Source organism: Peromyscus californicus, unplaced genomic scaffold (assembly GCF_007827085.1).
Source record: "Peromyscus californicus insignis strain IS unplaced genomic scaffold, ASM782708v3 Scaffold_11__1_contigs__length_118956290, whole genome shotgun sequence".
NCBI classification, from domain to species: Eukaryota; Metazoa; Chordata; class Mammalia; order Rodentia; family Cricetidae; genus Peromyscus; species Peromyscus californicus.
This window is the reverse complement of record NW_026294402.1, coordinates 55,145,667-55,154,799: the sequence shown is the minus strand read 5'-3', so window position 1 is coordinate 55,154,799 and position 9,133 is coordinate 55,145,667. Positions and strand designations below refer to the sequence as shown.

The following is a 9,133-nucleotide window of genomic DNA, read 5'->3' as shown; positions in this document are numbered from 1 at the left end:
CAGATCTTTATGAGTTTAATGTCAGCCTGGCCTGCAAAGTGAGTTCTAGGACAGTTAAGGGCTATATGGAGAAACTCTGTCTCGAAAAATCAAACCAAACCAAACAAACAAACAAAAAAGCAAACCCAGAATGTACAACAATATCAAGAAATAGAAAAAGACACAAATTGCCTATTCTACAGACATTAGCAGAATCTGAAAGGAATTTGTGAATAGGTCTACACACACTTAGCAGCTTAGATGAAATGGACCCGTTAGTTGAAACACACAAACACCCAAAGTTCAAGAAAAAGAATGATGTAATATTCTGTTTAGTTTAAAAAAAAAAAGCAAACTTTTACTTAAAACCTTTCCCACAAAGAAAAACTCCAAGTTCAACTGGCATCCCTAGTAAGTTGAATCAATCTTTTTTATTTTTTATTTTTTTGGTTTTTTGAGACAGGGTTTCTCTGTGTAGCTTTGGCACCTTTCCTGGAACTCACTCTGTAGGCCAGGCTGGCTTCAAACTCACAGAGATCCCCCTGGCTCTGCCTCCCGATTGCTGGAATTAAAGGTGTGCGTCACCACTGCCCAGCTGAATCAAATATTTAAGGAATAAAGAATGTTAACTCCACACAAACTCGTCTAAAAATTTTCAGTAGACTAACACACTTCCCAACTCACTCTTAAGCCCAACATGACTCTGACATGAAATTCAAGCACAATATGAAAAAGAAAATTCCATAGGGCTAAAGAGATGGCTCAGTGGTTCAGAGCACTTGCTGTTCTTGCAGAGGATCTGAGTTTGAATCCAGCACTCATGTGGCAGCTCACAACTGCCTATAATGCCATCTCTAGAGAATGTGACACCCTCTTCTGGCTTCTGCGGACACCGCTCTCCACACATGTCATACACACAAATGCACACACATACACATAAATAAAATCTTTTTAAAATGAAAATTCCATTTCAAGCCCCTCATGAACACAGACACAAAAATTCTTGATCATATTTTAGTGAATGAAATCTGATAATATAAAAGATAATGCACCACAGCCACGTGCCTTTCATCCTGAATGCAATGTTGGCACAACATTCGAAAACTCAAATCAGTGTCATTCAGCATAATAACAAAAGAAAAAACGGACTCTCCTCTGACTGGATCCAGAGAAGTGCTCTCAGCCCTCACACAAGGCAGAGGGGTCAATCTGGGAGAGCAGGTCCATACAGCCTTGTGAGGGACAATGAGCAAGAATCTCCTCCCTCAACAACACCTCACTGCTTCTGGCTGGACTTGGACATCCAGGCGGACTTCACCATCAGTTGGAGAGTGGGGTGGGTAATGAGCATGTCTCTGACCTGCTCTGTATGAAAGCCCCACCTGCCACCTGCCTCGCACATTAGAATACTGGTTTCACTAGTGCCAAGACAGTAGGATTTCGGATGGACACATGGACAGCTATTATCAAAGCCCTTCATCTCTCATTATTCATACTAATCCTCCTCACCTCCGAATCCCTCAGTGATGGCTAAAAGCCTTTTTATGTAGAGCTATGCTCCGTTGGGTAAATAGTGACTACCGTTCAAGGCAACGCTCGCTGTCTGTGCGTGCCATCCTGGGGATGCTGTCCTGGGTGGATTATAACAGCAAGTCTTGGGCTTTGTTTGCTAGACAGTCTTAACTTGTGCCAACAGCTCCTGCTCTTCTGTCTAATCACCCATCTATTTTCACAGAATAATCTTCACTTTCGTATTCCTCCAGGGTTCTCTACCCAAAGCTTGTTGTTAACGTGGCTTCACCACTGAGGAGAGGAATCCTGCAGGCAAGAGCCGGAAAAGGCATCACAAACCTTGGAAACAGGGCCCATGAAGGAAGGAAAGAACGGATTCCCACAAGTTGTCCTTTGAACCAGACATTCATGCCGCACACATGTACATGCACGCATGGGCAAATTTTAAAGATTGCAACTGTAGAAACACCGAGTTGTTAAACTGTTGTTAAGATTTTCAAAAAGTGATGTGTGCGGGTGCTTCTGTATGTGGGTTTGTGCACATGAGAGGTGTCTGTAGAAACCAGAAGAGGGCAGCAGACCTCCTTGAAACAGGAGTTACAGGCAGTTGTGAGCTACCTGAGTGGGTGCTGGGAACCAAATTCAGGTCCTCTGCAAAAAAAAAAAAAAAACTACGTCATCTTAACTGCTCATCTCTCTAGCCCCTGACTTTTTAATCAGTGTGCATGTTATTTTGGGGGTGATATAAAATTTATATAAAAAGGGAAAGAAAAGGCCTAGTTTGCTCACTGCCTCCACAGTCTCAGGCCCAAGTGGCCGTCCTGACTCCTAGTAATATTCTTTTCTGCTGAGTCAGCTCACAGCCCTTCAGGACTGCCAACCCCAAGTATCATGTGAAACCAGTTTTCCATTCCAGATCTTATCCACAGGCTCTGAAAACAGGTTTTCATATTGTTTTCCTAGTTGTGAACTGAGTGTCTTGCCCAGATTCCAACCTGCAGCCTACCAACTCCCCGGTACCATGCCAGAGCTACACAACTTTCAAGCCACCAGTGGCCCCCCACCCCCGCCCACCCCTGTCAAGGCTCCGCCCCCAGTCCCTAGTCCTGCCCCCCCACAAGGGACACTCCGGACTAGATAAGCCCACAGAAACTCCAGGAACCGTGGGTGCCCCTGATTGCTCTAGAGGGCTCCTGGCTGTCCTGTCTATGAGCAGTAGCTCAGATTTGTCCATATTTTTCTTCCTTTGAGGAAAGGCCGTGGGTAGAAATCTCCAATTGCATCCAACATCGGTGAAGGATATGAGGCAGGAAGTTATGAAGGCAGAGCTGCGACTTCCTAGCCCGCCCAATCAGGAAGCAAGCTGACGCTTTTTATGAGGCAGTCTGGGAAGCAGAGTCATCAGTCATGTCAACGCAAATAGGCCTCATAAAATCCGAAATTAAAGTCACTCTGACAGTTTCCTCACCATAAAAAGAAAAAAAAATTAAAAAAAAAAAAAAAAAAAAAAAAAAAAGAGGAGGTTAGACCCGCTAATCTTCCAGGGTCTTTCCCTCTCTCATGTCTGTGACTTTAGGACTTCAGTCAACATCGTGAAACAAGAGCAGAAATACAGAACACTTCCTCTGAAACAGTGCAGGGTTCTGGAGCAGGGGCAGGCGCTTTAAAGGGGGTGGATTTGTAAGGTAAGCCAGCCAGGTGCATTCTGACCCACAGAGCAGAGCATGCTTGTAAAATGCCTCACTGCCTGTGTGCCTTCCAGCTGGCTCCGGGTGGCTTCCAGACAGGGATAGCTGAGCGATAAGAATCTTTCTCATTACTGTAAACACAGTTTGACAGGTTTGCAGAAGGCTGGGAGAAAATGGAGCCAGGAGCCGGAGGCCAGAAGTTCCCCACACCTGCTCTCCACATCTAGGCTCTGTGAGTTCACATGTGCTACTGTACTGCAAGGCAAGTAATTTTAACTTCATATGTGTGCGTGGCGGGGGGCATCATCTATGTAGGGGTGTGTGTGTGTGTGTGTGTGTGTGTGTGTGTGTGTGTGTGTAAACTAGAGGCCCATCACAGATGTCATTACACTTTGTTTTTTGAGACAGGGTCTCTTACTAGCCCTGAGCTCACCAAGGAGGTAGGCTGGCTGGCCAGCAAGTCCCAGAGATCCTCCTGTCTCCACCTCCCCTGCACTGGGATTATAAGCTCACGCCAACCCCCCGCTGTTTTACAAGTGTTCTGGGGATCTAGCTCAGGTCCTCATACTTGCATAACAAGCGCTTTGTGGACGGAGCCATCACCACAACCTCAAGTAATTTTAACTTTGCTTCTCTGTTTTCTGTTGCTGTGAACCACCATGTTTCCATGGCAACAGGGGATGCATTTTCCTTTTGCTATCAGAGGAGGAGGCTCTAAGAGTCGCCTGCAGGTCCTCCAACCACACAGAAAAGTTGCTTGTTTCTGGGAGGGGCAAGCACACCCAAGTCCAGATAGACAAGCTACATCATGGAGGAGCGACCGCTGCTAGAGAATCAACTGGAAAAGCCACGGGCAAGAAACACATTTTTGGAAAAGCTTGTCAGGTTTGGCACACAATTTGGAACCGTTGCTCCAGGAATCAGAAATCCCGGGTGTTAGTTTTTCGGCTGCGTTGTGTTCTTACCCTGCAAGGAAATGCCACGAAACACGACAGAATCCGCTAACAAGAGTTTTATTAAAGGGACAGAGAGTGAACAGGCCTGTGGGAAACACGTGTGGAGAAGAAGGAGGAAGAAGAAGAAGAAGGAACCGGGAACATGGCGCCGGATTTTAAAGGCTGGGCGTGGACAGATCAGCATCACTACTACACGCAAGCGCGTAGATCACATGGCCACGTTGCGCGCCTACGTAGCCAATGGAACGTCACGGATCTTGGTCACGCAAGATGCCCTGACCCGGAAATGACTATCCTGACCTGGAACTGGCTAGGTGGAAGTGTCTGTTGGGCATATGCGAACACGCCCGACCGTGGGGGAGCCGGCGAGGGAGGTCAAGCACAGCCCACCCTGACCCAAGTATCATGTGATGGATTCCTCTGTACTCGTCCTCTTGGATTAAGGAAGACTGAAGACCAACCCTTTCAGAGGACTTTCTTCCTCCTTGTATTGGCCTGAGGGAGGGGGGGAGACAGTGTGATTTCTCAGTGACTTCCTACAGTGTTGTCCTTCCCCAGAGTGGGGGGAGATAACCACCATCCCAGAAGTTCTCAATAAAATTTTTATTAAACTGAAAAAACTAACATTTTGGTGCCGAAACCGAGCGGGCGCTTCCGGGCACCCTGCGCCTGGAAACCCGTAAACCGGGGACTGCAACACTCTGCTCCGTACGCGACAGACCGCTCTCCATTTTGCCTGACCGCAAAAATTCCATGCAACACCGCTTTCTCCGATTGGTGAGTCCCCCCCATTTTTCGGCCAGTGTAAACGGTTTCCTGAATCTGTGAGAACAACCGGTACCTCACCAGTATTCTTGAGACCGGGGGAACCCCCGGCCACGGTCTTCATTGGCTACGGTCGGCCCCTATCGCAGGCCTCAGATTTCTAGCCCTCTCCCACGTCTGCAGCCTGAGATATTTCTCGCGTTGGGACCACCGCCGTTGGGTGCGTCCTGGGGGCCACGTGGGGCCGACACGTTCATCCGACTTGACGAAGTGGCAGACGCTGTCTGGATTCCCGGGGAATCCTTTCCTCACGTGGCAGGGGCCCCCGCTTCTGTGGCTGACGAGCCAAGGAGCGGCTTGTGCCCGGGATCCGTCCTTGGCCTTGGGGACGCCTGGGGCCTTGGCTCCGGATCACGTTTGTTTTTTTATCTTTTTTTTTTTTTCTGCCTCTCTGCTGCAGACATGGGAAACAAGGCTTCCAACCCTGTTAGTCCTTCCTCTCCGTTAGGCTGTCTTGTTGAAGCTTTAAAACCTCTCAGTTTAATGCCTTACATAAAGATTCCTAAGATAACTCATCTATGTTCTAAAAAATGGCCAAAGTATGCTTTAGAAAACAACAAAAAATGGCCACCGAGCGGCTCCTTAGATCCCGATATTTTACGGGAGTTATCTAATTACTGTCAGCGCTCAGGCAGATGGCAAGAGTTGCCCTACATTATAGCATTTTTCTTTCTCAGTGCTAAACCGTCTCTTCTGGATTCCTTCTCTCCTGCTCATATGCTCCTGGCTATGCCTGAACCGGAGGATTCTCTGACTCCAGAATCTCTGACTCTAGATCCTGCTAACGAACCTCCACCTATTCGACCTCCAGCTCCAACTCCTAGAAAACCGTTCCTTCCGCTCCCCTTCCAGATTCTTCTTCTTCTAAAGCTGCTCTTTTCTCAGCAGCGGCCGGTTCCAAAGGCCCTGCCCTAGCTCCAAACTTCACTCCTCCTACCACCCGCTCTCGGGCTGCTAAATTGCCTGATTCCAGCCATCCAAAACCTTCCACTGTTCTCCCTTTGCGAGAGGTGACTGGTGTGGATGGACTGATTAAAGTTCATGTTCCATTCTCTCTAGCAGAACTCTCTCAGATAGAAAGTAAGCTGGGTTCTTATACTTTTAATTCTGCTGCCTTTATTAAACAGTTTCAATATATAACTCAATCTTATAGTCTTACCTTTCATGATATATTCATGATACTTTCTAATAACTTACTTCCTGAGGAGTGCAGGCGGGTTTGGGAGCAGGCTAGGATTCATGCAGATGAAATTCATCAAACTAACCTCTCACACCCTCCAGGAGCTGAGGCGGTTCCTGACCGAGAGCCACACTGGGATTATAACACCCAGGGTGGCTGTCTAGCCAGAGATAGGTTTATTATCTGTCTCCTGACAGGTCTCCGTAAGGCTGCCCTAAAACCAGTAAACTATGAAAAACTAAAAATGGTTAATCAAGATAAGGACGAAAATCCGTCTCATTTCCTAGAGCAGCTCACCAAGGCTCTACTTCAGTTCACTAGCTTAGACCCAGAGAGCCCTGAGGGCAGGCAGCTGCTAATAACCCAGTTTGTCTCACAGAGCTTCCCTAACATTAGGGATAAACTTAAACATTTGGAGAGCAGCCCTCTAACTCCACAGGCAGATGTGCTGGTGATAGTGTTTAAGGTGTTCCATGGTAGAGATGAAAAAGCCCATAAAAGGAGCTGCCAGATGCTGGCAAGCACTGCCCGACCGGCTCCCCGAAAGCCATCTGGTCCCTGCTTCAAGTGTGGGAGAGAAGGCCATTGGGCCCAGGCTTGCACCACCGGCCCATGAAGGGCACCGACAAAGCCTTGTCCAAAGTGTTGCCAAAAGGGTCACTGGTCAGCTGACTGTCCTAATGTCCCAAGCGACATAGGAACGCCAGATGAAGACCACCCTCCAGCTGACTTTGTAGGCTTGGCTTACAGCGAGGACTGCTGCTGCCTGGTTTCTGCCCCGGCCACTCCCATCTCACACAGGGAACCTAGGGTAATTATAAAGGTCAATGGGCGGCCCCATCTCGTTCCTTTTGGACACCGGAGCTACCTACTCTGTCCTGAGAGAGTTTTGGAGGCCCACCTCTCCTGCTCGTCTCCCTATTGTCGGGGTTGGGGACAGCCTTATCTACCTCATCAGACACCACCACTCAATTGCATTTTCAGAGGCATCCCTCTCACACACACATTCTTAGTGGTGCCAAGCTGCCCTGTACCTTTAATGGGGAGGGATCTTCTAGCTAAGGTAGGAGCGTCCATTTCTTTCGCTCCACACATTCGCCTCATCCCAGACGCGCCAGCGGCTCCTTTACTTCTCCTCCTAGCCACTCACTCTTCTGACTCTAACAATTCCTTTCCCCTACCAGTCTCTCAGGTAGACACAGTCTCTCAGGTAGACACACAGAGCCGGAGGCAAAAAGGACCATCAAAAATATCCAGGCGGTAAGGAATAATGTAATACAATAATCTATCATTGTTCGATACTCAGTAACTGATAACCTGCGTTTCCTAAATGCTAACCTAATAAGGGAAACCGGTGCCTTAAATAAACTACCTCTAATAAGGCTTGTCTCAGATAGAAATTAAGCAGAGTACTAAGGCCAGATCTACCTCAGGTAAATATCACATGTCTCTATCTGGACAGGCCAGATCTACCTCAGACAAATGCCAACTCCAAAATAAAATAATAATGATTCTTTCTCTCTAAGCCTTTTCTATGTCAACAGTATCTTGTCAAACAGAAGGTTCCCAGCCACAGCACGGATGGACAGCTGCAGAACGAGGGGACGGCAGAACTTCATTCCAGGACCTGCCCAGCAACATCCCAGGACTTCACAAGATACCCTCTCATCCCCCTGCCCCCCAAGAGTCAACCAACACCCACTATTCAGCTGGAAGCAGTCTTTGAGAGAAACGTCGCCCCCATACCCAGGCAACCACAATTTTTTTCTTTTTTAAAAAAGGAAGAGTCAGGGATGAAAGGTTTACAACACGCCCCCACGGTCGGGCGTGTTCGCATATGCCCAACAGACACTTCCACCTAGCCAGTTCCAGGTCAGGATAGCCATTTCCGGGTCAGGGCATCTTGCGGGACCAAGATCCGTGACGTTCCATTGGCTACGTAGGCGCGCAACGTGGCCATGTGATCTACGCGCTTGCGTGTAGTAGTGATGCTGATCTGTCCACGCCCAGCCTTTAAAATCCGGCGCCATGTTCCCGGTTCCTTCTTCTTCTTCTTCCTCCTTCTTCTCCACACGTGTTTCCCACAGGCCTGTTCACTCTCTGTCCTTTTACCTTTAATAAAACTCTTGTTAGCGGATTCTGTCGTGTTTCGTGGCATTTCCTTGCAGGGTAAGAACACAACGCAGCCGAAAAACTAACACCGGGATGGGAAGGGGCCAAGCAGATAGGTGAGAAAGCTCAGAGGAGAAGCAGTGCAAAGAGGGAGACAGGAGAGGGCTAGCAGCAGGGAGGCGGCCCTTCCCCCAGGCATGCTTCTCCTGGCCTGCCGTCTTCTCTCCCCTTGAAGCTTCCGTGGGGCTGATGGAAGCTGCGTCTGCTCTGCGGGTTACTGAACCATCCATCCTCTTACCTACCCACCTGTCCATCCATGCAGAGGATAGCATCCCATACCACCACAGTCCAGATATTTGTTAGGCACCCAGCTCACCCAGATGACCCGAACAGAGCTCCTGACGACAGGGTCCACCGTCGGGGTTGAAGGTCAGGCTCATAACTAGGCAAAGTAAAGCACAAGTGTGTTGTGGTGGGCTAACCACATGGGGTGGGCTCAGTCCTGTGGAGGAGGGGCATTGCAAACCTTCCTACGGAGGATTGGCCTCAAGGGTGCTGTGGGTTAGTTGACCGTGAAGAGGGTATGGGGGGCGGCAAAGGACCCTGTATCTTTGGAGGCCGCTTGTATAATGACCCAGAGCCCCAGAAAGGGCCTGTGGTGTGCACAGGCCTCCAGTGGGTGTAGTAACCCCGCTTGTGACTCGCTTCGTGGGTGCCTTGGCTTCGGTGTTTCAGTCCCTGTGACAGCATCACTTGCACAGGTGACCACTGGGGATTTCTTCTTTGGAGTGACCGTCTCTAACTCATCCGGTTCTTCGAGATGTTTTCCTGCAGAACCAGAGGAACCTAAAAGAAGGATGTAGCCATGGACAAGTGGGTTG

At 48.7% G+C, this 9,133-nt stretch overlaps 1 long non-coding RNA gene across 1 annotated transcript; it reads left to right on the top strand.

The window, feature by feature from the left end:
- The first annotated feature begins 3,620 nt into the window (after nt 1–3,620).
- On the top strand, nt 3,621–8,277 carry LOC128104295 (uncharacterized). Its single transcript, XR_008215943.1, has 2 exons — nt 3,621–7,400; nt 7,685–8,277. It is a non-coding gene; the product is annotated as an uncharacterized LOC128104295 (long non-coding RNA).
- The last annotated feature ends 856 nt before the right edge of the window (nt 8,278–9,133 follow it).